The 17,107-nt window shown below is 37.5% G+C and overlaps 1 protein-coding gene and 1 long non-coding RNA gene across 17 annotated transcripts in view; one reads left to right on the top strand and one right to left on the bottom strand.

Annotated features, from left to right (window-relative positions):
• Positions 1 to 17,107, top strand: part of FKBP5 (FKBP prolyl isomerase 5) — a 94,683-nt gene that overhangs the window by 18,216 nt on the left and 59,360 nt on the right. For 7 of the 16 annotated variants that reach the window (XM_032649859.1, XM_032649862.1, XM_032649851.1 and 4 more), the window contains one exon: positions 4,214 to 4,244. The exons of the other annotated variants lie outside the window; for them this stretch is intronic. The gene's annotated coding sequence lies outside the window, so the exon portion shown is untranslated. The remainder of the gene's footprint in view (positions 1 to 4,213; positions 4,245 to 17,107) is intronic. 16 annotated transcript variants of the gene reach the window in all.
• LOC116762639 overlaps positions 15,299 to 17,107 on the bottom strand; it is a 41,511-nt gene continuing 39,702 nt past the window's right edge. The window contains exon 2 of the long non-coding RNA XR_004352306.1: positions 15,299 to 16,067. This is a non-coding gene — a long non-coding RNA (uncharacterized LOC116762639). The remainder of the gene's footprint in view (positions 16,068 to 17,107) is intronic.

Here is a 17,107-nt window from a genome sequence, read left to right as displayed (position 1 = left end):
GGAAGGAAAGGAAGAAAACCCAGAATGTGGTGATAGCTATGGAATTGGAAAGTAAGATAGTAGGAAACACAATGAACAGTTGGCAGGTCCTGTTGATTAAATGGAGAAAAATTAAAGTTATAGGAGAATAGCCAGACAATACAGATGACAAAGTAAATGGAGAAGGAGCCAATTTTGAAAAAGTGGATTTTCTTTAAAAAATAGGGATATAAAAGGGTCCTGAAGTATTGAGTATCTATAGCCAGGCAATTTGGGAGAGATTAAAAACAGGAGAAGGGAAGAGGGAGAAATTATAACTAGATCTGGAGGTTATCTTAATAGAGGCCATATTTGAAATTAAGAGTGGATGAGTTCTGGTATGAAGTGGTTGACAGGGGAAAAGCTGTTGATTGAAAACTGCATTTTGAAAAGAGATACTTGCAATAATAGGAGATGGGATGAAAGAATAATCAAGGAAAGAAGCAGCAGGTAATCTGAGGGGTAGGAAAAGAATCAGGAGCAATGTTACTGGGATCTCACCTTCATTCTTTTTCTCTACATATGATACTGTGTTTACTGGATGTTTTCGAGGTAGCCACCATGTCCTTTCTTTTGTGTAATACCTCAGAAAATTTTGGTGTGAATATTTTAAAGATGGAGTTAGTTTTATTCCTGAAGTTGACTATTATACTTGAAAAAAGCTCTTGGAAAAGTAGTTTTGGTGTCATGTGCTATGTTCCTTCTGGTTTCATAAAATCTTTTCATCTTGTTTTAATATCTGTGGACCTAAAGCAAGAAAAAGTACAGCTTATAGTTGAATAGATAAAAGTCCAGATACCTCGTGCATTTTAACTGCTCATTTTAAAAATGTTTCCTGGCGGGCTTCCCTGGTGACACAGTGGTTGAGAGTCCGCCTGCCTATGTAGGGGACACGGGTTCGTGCCCTGGTCCGGGAAGGTCCCACATACTCTGGAGTGGCGGGGCCCGTGAGCCATGGCCGCTGAGCCTGCACGTCCGGAGCCTATGCTCCGCAGTGGGAGAGGCCACAACAGTGAGAGGCCCGCGTACCGCAAAAAAAAAAAAGTTTCCTAGCGATTGAAACTTGGCTTAATAACAAATGATAAGAATGCATATCTTTTTAGAAGAACATAGTGTGAATTTAGAGTACACTATCTTGGTGCTTGTCTGGATGGAGCCTAGTCACTGGAAATAATCTAGAATCAAAGCCAGGACCCTGCAACTTCACTTGAGTCAGTGTGTGAAATGGTTCGAGTGTAGGCTCAGGAGTCATTCTGCCTTGCTCCACGGTGCAGTAGCAATATTATGCACCTGAATTTCACCATCTGGAAATGCTAATAACAGTTCCTATATCAGGGTAATTGAGAGGATCCATCCTGGAACTTATATTCTAGTAAAGAGAGATGGGAAACTTACAGATAAATACATGTGCCAGGTGGTAAGTGGAGGGAAACAAATGGTAGGATTGATTGCCATTGTTTCTTGCTCTTTTATATTGGGTAATAGGGAGGGCCTTTCTGATAAGAAAGTGTTTGAACAGAGACCTGACGGAAGTGAGGGAGCAAACTGTGCAGCTGTTTGGGGCAAGAGTTCCGGGCAGAGGGGACAGCAAGTGCAGAAGCCCTGAGTAGGGGTATATTGAAGGGTACAGCAAGAAGGCCAGTGTCATAAAAGCAGAGTGAGTGAGAGGAGTAGCAATAGGAAATAATTTCAGAGATAGCCACTGACCGGCACGTAGGGTTTTAAGCATAAGAAGGACTGGATTTTATTCTGTGTGAGATGGGAAGCTCTTGGAGGATTGCCAGAGAAAAATTTTTTTGAAGTCAGTTTGATTGTCACTTCTTTTCTTTAAAATGCTTCAGTTCTCTATTTCCTTTGGAATAAAGTTCAAATGCCTTATTCTGGCACACAGGGTCCTTCACAGTCGGGCCTCTGCCTATTTATTTAGCATCATCGGCCTCCTTCCCACATGTACACTTCACTTCAGCTAAATTGGATTACGTGCAGTTCCCTGCATGGGTCACGATGATTTGTGTCTTTGTGTTTTTCTGCATGCTGTTTGCCCTGGGAGAAACTGTCCTCCTCAGCTCCCATGGTCATTGGCTCTGTTTTAGAGGGTCCTCTTTGTGTTCCCAGAGCACCCTGTACCTTGTTCTGTCACCATTCCCTCCCCTAGCCACTTTGTACTCAAGCTGCGTAGTCCTGGAATGTACTGTGTTCTTTTACCAGCCTTGATTTTACTCTTGCCACACCCTTGCCGGCTGAAATTATGCCCACCCTTCAAGAACGAGCTCAAACACTGCCGTCTTTTCTCTACTTTATAAACCTTTATAAACTGCTATCTTTTCCCTACCCTCATAAATACTTCATAGCTCGGTTATACTTAATCATAGTTACTTTGAATAAAAATGTTTCTTTCCCTTACCTCACACAAAATCCTTGGCCTTATTCATTTTCAGTTTCCATTGTAGCCCCCAGTATAGGGTCTTGTACAGATTTCACATTCAGTAGATGCTCCAGGTATGCAGGATTCATATGATAATTAGAAAACTTGGGTTTCAAGCTGCTAAGGACCAAAAGCAGCAAATATGAACAGTTAAAGTGAGTTGCCTATTAAATTAACAAAACAAATTTATTATAACATAATGTTGATGATGGCATGATTACTCTGGTTCTCTCATATATTTACTACTAGTGCCAAAAACTAGTGCACCCCTTTTGAAATGTAGTTTGGCAGAATGTATTCAGGCATATAAATGTCCATGTTTTTTGAGGTGGTGATATCACTTCTGGAAGTCATCTTCAGAAAATAGCACAAACTAGAATAACAATTATTAGCTACCTCTACCACTAATGTTGATAGTTTACTATGTGACAGGCACCATGCAGAGCCCTTTACATGCGTTACTTAATTTAATTCTCAGAATTCCAAGAGGTGTGAATACTGTTAACCTCATGTCATATATGGGGAAATTGAGGCACAAAGAAATTAATTGACTTGCCCGAGATCACACAGCTGCTATGTTGTAAGTCAAGATTCCTACTAACAGAATTCATACCCTTAATTATATGATATGGTAAAAGCCTAGGCACAAAACTGTTCACAGCAGTGTTATGTAGAATAGATAAGTTGGAAGCAATGTATATCATTAATTATGGTCCATCCATTTAATAGAATAATAGAAAGCTGGATAATAGAATAGATTTATTGAAATAAAATTCACATAGCATAATATTCACCCCTTTTAAAGTGTACAAGTCAGTGGTTTCCAGTATATTCACAGAGTTATACAACTATTACCATTATTCTACTTCAGAACACTTTATCACCCCCAAAGAAATCTCATACCCGTTATCAGTCACTCCCTATTTCCCCATTACCCTAGAAGATCACCAGTCTCTTTTCTGTCACTATAGATTTGCCTGTTCTGGACATTTCATATAAATGGAATTGTACAAAATATGGCATTTTGTGTCTGGCTTTCATTTAGCATAATATTTCTTGGTTCATCCATGTTGTAGCATGTTATCAGTACTTCATTGCTTTTCATTGCTGAATAATATTCCACTGTATGGATATACCACATTTTGTTTATCCATCATTAACTAATGAACATTTGGGTTGTTTCTACTCCTTAGCTATTATGAATAATGCTGTTACAAATATTCATGTACAAGTTTTTGTGTGGACATGTTTTCATTTTTCTTGGAATTGTTGATCAAATGATAACTTTAACTTTTAGAGGAACTGCCAGACTGTTTTCCAAAGCAGCTGCATCATTTTACCTTTCCACTAGCAATGCATAAGGGTTTCACCTTCTCCACATCTTTGTCAATACTTGTTATTATCTCTTTGCTAATAGCCATCCTAGTGGATATGGAGTAGTACTGCATTGTGGTTTTGATTTGTATTTCCCTGATGACTAATGATGTTGAGCATCTTTTCATGTGCTTATTGGCCATTTGTAAATCTTATTTGGAGAAATGTCTGTTTGAATCCTTTGCCCCTTTTTTAACTGAGTTATTTTCTGTTATTGAGTTAAAAGAGTTCTTAGTATATTCTAGATACAGTCTCATTATCAGATACATGATTTGCAAAATTTTTCTCCCATCCTATTGTGTTGTGTTTTCACTTTCTTGATGGTGTCCTTTGTAGCACAAAAGTTTTTAATTTTCATGAAGTCTAATTTATCAAATTTTTTTTTATTGCTTTCAGTTTCACATAAGAAGACATTGCCTAATCCAAGGTCAGTGAAGATTTACCCCTGTGTTTTCTTCTAAGAGTTTGATAGTTTTCGCTCTTACACTGAGGTCTTTGGTCCATTTTGAGTTCCTTTTTGTATATTGTGTGAGGTAGGGTGTCCAACTTTGTAATCCTTTGCATATGGAGATCCAGCACCATTTGTTGAAAAGTCTGTTCTTTCTCCCATTGAATTGTCTTGGCACCTTTTTCAAATATCAATTGTCCATAAGTGTAAGAGTTTATTTATCAGCTGTCAATTCTATTCCATTGATCTATGTGTCTGTCCTCATCCTAGTGCCACACTGTCTTGATTACTGTCACTTTGTAGTAAGTTTTAGAACCATGACGTGAGTCCTCCCAACTTTGTTCTTTTCAAGGTTGTTTTGGTTATTTTATTCTGTTTGCTGTGAACCTATAACTGCTCTTAAAAATAAAGTCTGTTTTTTAAAAAAGGCCTCCTGAATTGTAATGTTGGGATTATGGTGAATTCTTTTCTCCTTTCTTTATTTCTCAAACTTTCTGTAATATATAACTATATAATATTTATAATTTTAAAAGTTTAAGTTTTGGCCAATAGAATACTTTTTTTTTAACTCAAGAGACAACTCTTAGCTCTGTAGCTAAAAACCAGAGTTACCTAACTTTCCAGGAAGAATGTATGAAAGTGAAGAGCTGGGGCATAACGTTATGGTTAGAATGAGCCAGTCTCAGATTTAACACTCAGCTCCATGAATGCTCCTTTCTGTCGCCAGTTTCCTTCAGTTTCTTTTTCGTCTTCTCACTCTCCATTAAAAGCCCTCCCTCACACACTAAGACTTTCCTCAGAACATTTAGGTGAAATTTTTGGAATCTGGCTAGTCTGTATAATGGCCATTGAGAAATGGAAAGAATTGTGATTGAGTAGCATGGGGGCAAGGAGCCAGATAATGCAGTCTGAGCCACAGAAGTCACTTTGATGGAAGGTGATTTGGGGCGGGGGGAGTCATCCAAGTAGAGCTCTTTATGGCCTTCTCTTCCCTTGTTGTGTTCTGTCAATTTCTTTGCATCTGTATATGTTGTTTTCTTATGAAATCATATGCTGAGGGCAGAGATCTGCAGGTGTTGCTAGGCTAGTTAAAAGTTTAAATAGACACACAGAGAAACAAGCCCTGTAACTTGGTGACAGCCTGCTCTTCCTATGTTGTTTGTAAGTACCGCTACAGAGTTTGCATGTTCTAAAGTTTGGGGGCTTTCTTTCCAGTTGAAGCAGTATTAAAATCTCAGTTTATTAATATTTTTTTGCATATAATAGGTGTCCATTTGAGGTTTGTTCCAAAACAAAAGCAAGTTTTATAGACCTGCTAAAGACTAATACCAGTGTCAACCACAAGCCAACTTTTTTGTAGCATTGTGACTTTGAAGTATTAAGATGATTAACAATGTATTTTTTTAGTTGAATTAATCAAAGGAAGGGGAAAACAGTTTTTAACTCAGATTTTTAAAAATTGTGGTATATTTATTAATGGCATTTAGAAATGTAAAATCATAATGTTTTTATTCTTATAAGGCTTAAACTTATCATTTTCTTACATAGATAAAAGAAAAAATGAGATACCACAATTATCCAAATTTCCAGAAATATGCACAAAATCATAGTTTTGATTGCTGTCTTAAGATCAAGTACCTGCCATTTTAGGAGAGAGATATTTACTGTCAGTTACAGGCTATTGTCGTGGAAAAACTATATCCTTCAAATTTCAGACTGTCAAAATTAGTTCTAGATAATGTTTATTTTCTAAGATATTTTCTTGCCACTTGAAATTCCATTCATAGTACTTGTGTCTTTTTACTGTGTCTCCCTTTTTCTGGCTTAAAAATATACTTGTGGGCTTGTGCTTCTGGCCAAGTTGGAATAACAGAGATTGGATTTACTCTCTTGGCTGTAATCACATAACTAACAAAAAAACAAACAAAAACCCCAGAAATACTATATAAAGTTTCAAATACTGACCAACTGGAAGCACAGGACAATGATTCCCAAGAAAGCAGAAACAAACAATGAACCCTACAATTATCCTAGCTTACTGCCTGGAGAGAGTTTCTAGGCTGCAGCATAAGGAGGGGAATCCCAGACGGAGCCCATCAGTCTCCCTAGTTGAGGAGACAGAGCTGGAGGCCAAGGAGGCTGTAGTTTGGAGAAGAGAGAGCTGCACAAGGAGGAAACTCCAAAGGTCTGCAGAGAGTCTCCCTTAAGTCTTCATATGAGTAACAATTAGTACTTATGTTGTATGGAAGCTACCTGAAGCCAGGAACCACCCAAAAGGAGTAGAGGGGATAATCCCTGATTCTTTTTCAGGGTTAAAAATAGTTTGTGTTCCCACCAGCCATAGGAAAAAAACCTCATAAGTCACAGAACATTGGATAGAGTACTCAGAGGGTATTGCCCCAGCAGTGGTGCAAATGTAGACCTAAACTATAGACTGCTGTGATCCTTTCTAACAAAGCTTAAAAATAGGTCTCAAAAGGATCAAACTGTTTCCAAGTAATTTAACTGCATCCCAGAACAAAGCTCAATGTGTATAGTTATGCAAAAATATCTAGCACTGTATTATCAAATAACAAGTGTTGGTGAGGATGTGGAGAAAAGGGAACCCTTGTGCACTGTTGGTGGGAATATAGATTAGTACAGCCACTATGGAAAACAGTATGGAGATTCTTCAGAAAATTAAAAATAGAACTACTGTATGATCCAGCAATTCCACTCCTGTGTATTTTTCCAAAGAAAAGAAAATACTAATTAGAAAAGTTACGTGTACCCATATGTTCATTGCAGCATTATTTACAATAGCCAAGATATGGAAGCAACCTAGTTACCCATCAGTAGATGAAAGGTTAAAGAAGATGTGATCTTTATACCATTTGGACAACATGGATGTAGAGGGTATTCTGTGGGAAATAAATCAGAGAGAGATAAATACTACATGATTTCACTTACATGTGGAATCTGAAAACAAAACAAATGAACAAACATAACAAAACAGAGACAGTGTTATAGATACAGAGAACAAATGGGGAGTTGCCAGAGAGGAGGGGAATAGGGGGAAGAAAGAAATAGGTGAGAGAAATTAAGAGATACAGACTTCTGGTTGCAGAAAAAAATGAGTCAAGAGTATGAAATGTACAGTGTGGGGAACATAGTCAATAACTAATATCTTTGTATGGTGACCTATTGTAACTAGACTTATTGTGGTGATCATTAGACTTATTGTGATGATCATTTTGAAACATATAGAAATACCGAATCACTGTGTTGTGTAACAGGAACTAACATAGTGTTTTAGGTCAATTGTACTTCAAAAACAAACTCATAGAAAAAGAGACCAGCTTTGTGGTTACCAGAGGCAGGGGCAGGAGGAGGGGAATTGGATGCAGGCAGTCAAAAGGTATAAACTCCCAGTTATAGGATAAATGAGTACTAGGGATGTAATGTACAACATGATGAATATAATTAACACTACTGTATTTTATATAGGAAACTTGTTAAGAGAGTAAATCCTGAGAGTTCTCATCACAAGGAATTTTCTATTTCTTTAATTTTGTATCTATATGAGATGATGGGTGTTCACTAAACCTATTGTGATAAATTATTTCATGATATATGTAAGTCAAACCATTATGCTGTATACCTTCAACTTATACAGTGCTATATGTCAATTATATCTCAATAAAACTGGAGGAAAAAAATATCTAGCTCTCACCAAGGTAAAATTTACATTTGGCCTCCAGTCAAAAGCATCAGACTTGTAATGAAGCAATCCATGAGGAGGAAAATTAAAAAATAGAAACCGACCCAGAAATGACACAAGTGATAGAATTAGTGGACAAAAACATTAAAACAGTTTTGGCTATATGCCATATATTCAAGAAAGTAGAGGGAAGATTGAGAATGTTAAATGCAGATATAAAATACATTTGAGACGTAAATTGAACATCTAGAGATCAAAACTACAATGTGCAAGATGAAAAATAAACTACGTGGGATTTACAACAAATTAGTGCAAGAGAAAAGATTAGTAAACTTAAAGCCATAGCAATACAAACTATCCAGAATAACACTCAGAAAGGAAATAAGACTAGGAAAAAATGAATAGAGCATCAGTGAGCTGTGAGACAACTTTAGGTGGCCTAATATATGCATAATTGTAGTCTCAAGGAGAGGAGGGGGTGCAGAAAATTTTTTTGAAGAAATAATGGTCAAAAATTTACAAATTTGATAAAAACTAGAAATCTTAAAAAAAAAAAAGAGGAAAAATGGAACAAAGAACAGATGACAAATAGAAAACAAATAGCAAAATGTTAGGTTTACACCAAACTGTATCAATACTTATATTAGCTATAAACCATCTAAACAATCCAGTTAAACGGCAGAGCTTAATAGATTTGGTAAAAAAGCAAGACTCAACTGCATGTTGCCTACAAGAAACCTCTGATACGTAGTAAGATACAAATAGATTAAAAATAAAAGGTTGGGGGCTTCCCTGGTGGCGCAGTGGTTGAGAGCCCGCCTGCCGATGCAGGGCACATGGGTTCATGCCCCGTTCTGGGAAGATCCCACATGCCACGGAGCGGCTAGGCCCGTGAGCCATGGCCGCTGAGCCTGCATGTCCGGAGCCTGTGCTCCACAACGGGAGAGGCCACAACAGTGAGAGGCCCGTGTACTGCAAAAAAATAAATTAAAAAAAAGATAAGCAAATAGACCCATAGAATGGAAAATATCAATTAATTTTTGAGTATGGTGCCAAGTCAATTAAATGGAAAAAATTTTAGTCTTTTCAACAAATGGTGAGGAACAATTTGAGATTCATATACAAAAAACTAAATCCACACCGTATATCATATATAAAAGTTAATTCAAAATTGATCATAGACCTAAAATGTAAAGCCCAAGTCAATAAAATTTTTAGAAGAAAATGTGTTTGCCTTTGGGTTTGGTAAAGATTTTTAAGGTACAACACCAAAAGCATGATTTATAAAGGAAAAAAGATAAATTGGACTGTATCAATTAAGAACATCTCTTTGAAAGCCACCTTTATAAGAGAATAAAAGGACAAGTCACAGACTGGGAGAAAATATTCGCAAATCACATTATCTGATTAAAAGCTTGTATTCACATTATATAAGGAGCTCTCAAAACTTAATAATAAGAAAACTCAGTCAAAAATAGGCAAAAGATTTGAACAGCTCACCAAAGATACATGGATGGCAAATCAGCCCATGAAAAGATGATGAACACCACTAGTCATTAGGAAAATGCAGATTAAAATCACAGATACCATTACATACATGTTAGAATGTCTTCAGTTAAAAAGGCTTATGGTACCAAGTGTTAATGAGGATGTGGAACAACTGAAACTCTTACACACTTCTGGTGGGAACACAAAATGGTACATCCACTTTGGAAAACAGTTTGCTACTTTCTTAAAGACCTAAAATGTACACCTACTCTGTGATTTAGCCATTCCACTCCTAGGCATTTATCTAAGAGAAATGAATGCATATGACTACATGAAGATTTGTACCCAAATATTCATAGCAGCTTTATTTGTAATAGACAGAAATGGAAAACAATCCAAATGTGCATTAAAAGGCAAATCACCCAAATGTGCATCAACAGGCAAACATTTAGCACTGTCTCTGTACAATGGAATACTACTCAGCAATAAAAAGGAATGAACTATTGATACACGCAGCAATGTATTTTATTCTCTATTACAGTAGGAGAAAGAAGTCAGGGAAAAAAGACATTATTCCATTTATATGAAATTCTATAAAATACAGACTCTTCAGAAAGCAAATCAGAGATTGCTCTGACGTGAGCCAGAGAGGAATGAATTTTAAAGAGACACAAGGAAACTTTTGTGGGTGACAAATATATTCATTATCTTGATTGTAGTGATGGCTTTATGGATAATATATACATATGTCAAAACATACAAACTTACAACTTGTATACTTTAAATATATGAAGTTTATTGTATTGTCACCAAATCTGTTTAAAAAATGTACTTGTGTGTTCTTCAACATTTATAGCAAGCTGTTTAAATTTCAGAAGCACATAAGGGACTCAGAATAATTTTAAAAATAATTTGTCAAAAAAAAAAAAATAATTTGTCAGTGATTAAGTTTGATGAGGGGGGAAAACCTGCATTGTATATATCAAGTTTACTTATAATTTTAACTTATTACAAAATCGAGAAACTGAATAAATGTTCCAATTTGGGCTTTCTGAAATTCTGAAGAATTTTTTAGAATAATAATGATCAAATGTTAGATTTAATTGTATTGTCATATTAGAACACTGTAATCCAACTGGATGATAAATAAAGGGAGAGAGGGGAAAGAATGTTGAAAGAGCCCTAAGTATAAAATGGAGGAAGTCAACAGAATTCTAGGCTTGGGAGAAATTCTTATGATATTGTTTGGATGACTAGGTATCTATGGTAGATAGTATTGAATAATGGACCCCTCAAAGACGCCCACATCCTAATCCCTGAAATTTGTTGATACGTTACCTTACAGAGTAGAAGGGACTTTGCAGATATGATCAAGGTTAAAGACTTTGAGGTGGGGAAATTATCCTGGATTATCCAGGTGAGCCCAGCATAATCATATGGATTCTTAAGAAATTTAAGAAAGCAGGGAAACTTTCCCAGCTGTGGCCAGAGGGAGATGTGACTAATAGAAGAATGATGAGAGAGATACAATATTGCTGGCTTTGAAAATGGAGGAAGGGGGGCCATGAGCCAAGGAACGTGGACAGCCTCTAGAGTCTGGAAAAAAGGAAATTCTCTCCTAGAGCCTCCAGAAGGAATGCAGCCCTGCTAACACCTTGATTTTAGCCCAGTGAGACCCATTTCTGACTTCTGCCCTCCAGAGCTGTAACATAATAAGTGTGTATTGTTTAAGCCATTATGTTGGTGACAATTGTTGTGGCAGCTGTAGAAAATATCTAAGGGAATAAACCTCAGAATAATGTTTTGCCACAGGGTTACAGTAGAAAGTGAACTCTGTGATACCAGAATAGCTTTTTCCATTCCTTGGGAATTGTTTTCCCTTCCACATATCAAACTTCATTGTCCTATAAGGTAAAATATGTACTTATTCATTAAAAAGTAATTCTAAATATTGGAGTTGGAATAAACCTTAACCCCCCTGAAATTTACAGATGGAGAAACTGAGTGAGGGCCAAAGATTCCAGAGCTAGTTACCAGTGGATTTGAGTTTAAATTTAGGCATGGTTCAATCCTCTCTCATATATACCCTTTAATTAGAAATTTGTTCTGGAAATATGGAATATATGAGTCATTCCAAAAAGGGTTGTTTACTTAGGCAGGTAGACAAATCTTTATCTAGTTGACAGGATTAATTTATGAGATTAATTTGTCACTTTGGAAGGTCCTAACCCTAACCCTGACCCTGAGGAGAAGGAATAAGTCATATTAACAAACTTCACTGTTCAATAACTAGATCTGCATGCAGAGGAGGTACCAACTCAGAATGGAGGGGTTTGGGAGATGGCAGGGTCACATCAAAAATAAATTTTCCTTATTTCTTCCTGCCTAGGATGTGTTACAGCCTTATAGATTCAGTTTCCCCCCAGACTTCTCCCCAAACAGGAGTCTCTCCTGTTATGGAACATCCCCTTATTCTCAAAACCCACTGCCAAGGCAGAGGCTCTGGTCGTCAAACTTGAGAGCAGCACTCTTTCCCTTCTCTCTCCTCAGTCCCTGTCCTCCTTCCATACTTTTGTGGAGGGATTTAAGGTGGCCAAGGGTTTTTTCCTTCTGTATTTAAGGATTTGATCACAGACACAAAATGCAGTTTATTCTTGTGCAGTTTTACTCTTGGACATATAATGGACCTTGGGAAACAGAGTGAAGCCATGTTTTAAACCTGCTTAATTTATGTTATAGTGCTTTAATGAAACTATAAGAGGAATGCAGTACTATACAAAAATTTTATCCTAGGTTTCTTCTGCAGTCCAGCTTTCTGAGCCATCTCTTCCTCCAGTTGCTATTTAGTGTATACTCAGAGATTGACAGCTAGGTGTGGTGCTCTGTTTTTGACTGCCCATGTTTAAGTCAAACTGATATAATTAATAAGATAAACCTGTTATGTGTATGTATGCATAGACATACACTTACAGTGCACTTCAGGGATGTATTAATTATGCTAGGGTTTTCTTGATTACCACCCCTGATTAGAACAGAATATTATTTTTACTTTCATAGTTGAGCACTTAGGTACGGTGTAATTCTCCAGATTAGATTTTTCAGAGTAGATTAGAGAAGAAATACAGTCAACTGGTAATGATATTTCAGTGCTAATTCCTTGTAGTGTCTGCTATTTTACCGTCTTTATATCAGTTGCTTTTGAAAATCACAATTCATTTGCGTTTATCAACTGCCTCTTATATGCCATCCATTTACACTAGGTGTTGGGGGTTCAAAAATGAATAGGACATGGGCTTCCCTGGTGGTGCAGTGGTTGAGAATCTGCCTGCCAATGCAGGGGACACGGGTTCGAGCCCTGGTCTGGGAGGATCCCACATGCCGCGTAGCAGCTGGGCCCGTGAGCCACAACTACTGAGCCTGCGCGTCTGAAGCCTGTGCTCCGCAACAAGAGAGAGGCCACGACAGTGAGAGGCCTGCGCACCGCGATGAAGAGTGGCCCCTGCTTGCCACAACTAGAGAAAGCCCTCGCACAGAAATGAAGACCCAACACGGCAAAAATAAATTAATTAATTAGTAAACTCCTACCCGCAACATCTTCTTTAAAAAAAAAAAAAAAGAATAGGACACATTCTCTGCCTATACCATGTTTACAGACCTTTGCCATATGTTACCTTGCTGGCCTGTTCTTAGAAATCACCAGCCGACTTGGAATCAAACTGTTTGACCCTAATGAATCAACTCAAGTTAATAATCTACCACTGTAGCACAGGTAGAAATTTAATTTTTCTATTAAAACATGAATGGAGGCTCACTCCTACTGTGTTTACCCTTCCCAGAATGTAAGTTCCAGGGAGATGGAAATTATTTCATCTGTACTGCCACAAGACCTAGTAATCAGAAGTGAGGCTGGGACGTTAAAAGTTTGAGAACCACTGTTGTACTTTCTTAAAAGTAACTGGAAGTGTACTTTTTTTGTTGTTTGTTTTTGTTTCTTTGTTGTTGTTTTTTTGTTTTTTTGCGGTACGCGGGCCTCTCACTGTTGTGGCCTCTCCTCCGCAGGAGCACAGGCTCCGGACGCGCAGGCTCAGCGGCCATGGCCCACGGACCCAGCCGTTCCGTGGCATGTGGGATCTTCCCAGACCGGGGCACGAACCCGTGTCCCCTGCATCGGCAGGCAGACTCTCAACCACTGTGCCACCAGGGAAGCCCTGGAAGTGTACTTTTATCTTAATTCCATGTAGAATCTGGTCACGCCCCAACGTGTACTGTCCCCCAGAGTTCTCTCCTGAGCGCAGGCCTTGTCTCTGACTGCCTTCTGGACGTCTCACAAGCATGAACTCTGCCCAACCAGATTTTGCTTCCTCTGCATAGGAGGCACTCCAAAATGTTTGAGTTAAATTGAACAGAAAGAATAAGTCCTGATGAGTGCAGCTGTGAAGTGTTTTCGTCTTTTTGTCCTAAGTTTTTTAAAAAAATCATGGAGGTAATATATACTTAGTGTTAAACTATTTAAATGATAAAAAATTTTATAAGTGAAAATCCCTTCTGAAACTCCTAAATCTCATTCTCCAGAGGTAACATTGTTTTAACTGTGGTTAAATATATTTTTCTTGTATATATAAGTAAATATACACCATTTTCTTCCTAAAAATAGGATCATACTACAAATTGTTCTGCAGCTTGCCATTCGCTTAATAGTCCATGTTGGATGTTGTTCCAACTTTCATGTCATTATTAGAAGCTTGCTTATCTGGAATAGATAAGATCTCACCTGTTCCGTATTAATATTTCCAAAGTTTAGTTGTCTTAACTCTAAGGAAGAACAGTGATGAAAAAGACATTTTGGCATGTAATATGTAATATTTGCATAATTGTAAGCCAGTGCTCTAAAAAATGATTCTACACACCAAAATCTATAAATAACTGGGAAACGTGGTTGGTTCCTGCAAGCAATTATGATATACCACATCGTCTGTACCACATGTATTATCCCTTTGTAACATCCTCAAGTGATGTTGGTTTTGTTTACAGCCGGGAGAACCAAATCATCACTGGGCACTATGCATTGTAACAATACATTTCAGTTATTACAATGGTATTCTTTTTTAGTGGATGGACATCTACAAAATCCTTTCTCAGTTTAGTTGTTTTGATGTTTTTGGTGTTTAGACTCTTAGCTCAGTGATTCTCTTTAGATTTACCTCATCCTTTTCAAAGACAGCATAATATTTTTATAGTACGAATTTGATAATTTTTATTTAAACATTCCTCTTGAGGAAAAGTTTTAGAATACTTTTATTTAGCCATATTAATTTAGCTGTAACTTAAGTGGCGGGGGGGTGGTGGTGGTGGGATGAATTGGGAGATTGGGATTGACATGTATACACTAATATGTATAAAACGGATAACTAATAAGAACCTGCTGTATAAAAAAGTAAAATAAAATTTAAAAAAAAGCAATCTATAAATGTTTAATTGATGAACAAATCTATGCCTTTGTTCTTCCTACTCTTGAATCATTACTTTTTTTGTTTCCCTGTGACTCTTTCCCTGTGTATTTAAGCTTGTCAAGTTCTTTCTTGTTCTTAAACCTTTGCTCTCCACTCCCCTTTCCACCAAAGCATTTTACTGTTTCCCTTTGTAAGCCTAGTAAAAGTCTCAAAATTCTCACATTTTGCATCTTATACATTCCCCTTATACTTTACATTCACAATATGCTACCTTTCTCTCCTTTCCATTTCTTAACTTCTCAACCTTTACCACTGCCCAGTGCCTTTGGGAGATGCTAGGGGATACGTAAAATCAGCATTTTATTTTCCTTAAAAACTTTTTAGCCAAACACTTATTCATAGGAGATGTCCCATTTTATTGTAAGTAGAATCTTCAGAAATATTTGAAAGGTAATTGCATCCATAAAGTAAAGACATGCTAAGAAAAAATGAGCAATCAGATAATAAGAGAGTATATAGAAATAAATATTTTTAAAAATCCTTTGAACAAATTAAATGACACAGTGGGCATAGCTGACAACCAAATGGTGATCTAGAAATTCCATCAAAGGAGATCTCTTAGAATATAGAGCAAAAAGGCAAAGATGGAATTGAGGTGGTTTCTGGACCCTGTGTGTATATTAGAATCATCTGAGATGCTTTCTAAAAACACTGATGTCCTGACCACAGACCAGTTAAATCCAGACTCTCTGGGAGTGGGTCCAGGCATCAGTGGCTTTTTAAAGCTTCTCAGGTAATTCTTTTTTTTTTTTTTCCCTTGGTTCTTTGCTGTACTTTATTGTTTTGTTTTTTAAACATCTTTATTAGAGTATAATTGCTTTACAATGTTGTGTTAGTTTCTGCTGTATAACAAAGTGAATCAGCTATATGCATACGTATATCCCCATATCCCCTCCCTCTTGCGTCTCCCTCAGGTAATTCTAATATTTATCCCAGAAACATGTTTAGGAGACCTGAAGGATAGAACCAAGATGCCCAAAGTCTGTCTAATAAGACTTCTAGAAGCAGAGGACAGACAGTGAAGGAAAAGAAATATTAGTAGGAACTTTCCTGAGATCCTCAAAGACTTGTCTTCAGCATTTAAGGACCGGGATGTTAAGGCCCCTGCAGGAATGAAGGAAAGAAGATTAATAACACGTATATTCTGGTGATACATCCGAACCCCAGGAGTAAAGAAAATTCTTACATGTTCATAGAAAAAAATGGGAGCCACCTTGTGCATTCGGGAGGGAGGGAAACCTACCTGGCCTAACTGATCTGAACACAGCGTCTGCTCTGTCCCCCAGGTGGGGCTCTACTTAATTTCTCTGCTCTTTGTGATGCTGACCAGGTTCCCTTTGGAAGAGCTGTTCTTACAGTCGGTGTTCAGAAGGCAGTTTGCTCTTCTTTGTTCTCTCCTTCTGGCTGATCTCATCTGTGTTCTAGTTCAGTGATAAACCTTTTCTTGTTTTCAAGCTCAGAGCTTTGCAGATTTTTCTGTCACTCCATTGCCATCGTGGGGGAAGTTGATCCCTTAGTCTTTCAGCCGTTGGCATTTGGATGGTCTAATATTTTCTAGACCTTTTTTTGTTTTGTTTTAATGCTAATATATATAACTCTTTGCCTCCTACTTATTTAAGAACAGTAATTCATCCAAGTAAACAGGGTTAGTGACAGGAGTAATGGTAAATTTGGTCTGTGAACTTCGCTTTTCTTCACTAATTACTGAGAAGGAAAGTGAGTTTACCAAAGCATTGTATGTATCAGAGAGAGATAATAAAGGAGGAAATAATTTGTAGCAATCAAGGGGTAGCTCCATTTAGGATTCTCTTTCCTCTCCAGTCTTCATGATTGGACATCCCAGAGTCCTTGGTCCCTGAAGAACTGATACAATAATCACTTCTGGAGGCTCGACTCAGCACTTTGGGATTACATTGGAAATACAGAAGGTATCCTCAATTAAGGGGGAGGTAGGAGAGCTAAAGAGAGAACCATGGTTAAATGTACAGTGCAGTGGCATTAAGTACATTCACATTGTTGTGCAGTTATCACCACTCTTCTCCAGAACTTTTTCATCTTCCCCAAAAGACACTCTATATCCATTAAACAACCACTCTATTCTCTGCTCCCCTCAGCCCCTGGTAATCTCTATTCTACTTTCTGTG

The sequence above is a fragment of the Phocoena sinus genome, chromosome 11 (genome assembly GCF_008692025.1).
Source record: "Phocoena sinus isolate mPhoSin1 chromosome 11, mPhoSin1.pri, whole genome shotgun sequence".
In the NCBI taxonomy this organism is placed as follows: Eukaryota; Metazoa; Chordata; class Mammalia; order Artiodactyla; family Phocoenidae; genus Phocoena; species Phocoena sinus.
Note: the sequence above shows the minus strand (reverse complement) of the source record. Positions and strands in the feature narration are given on the sequence as shown.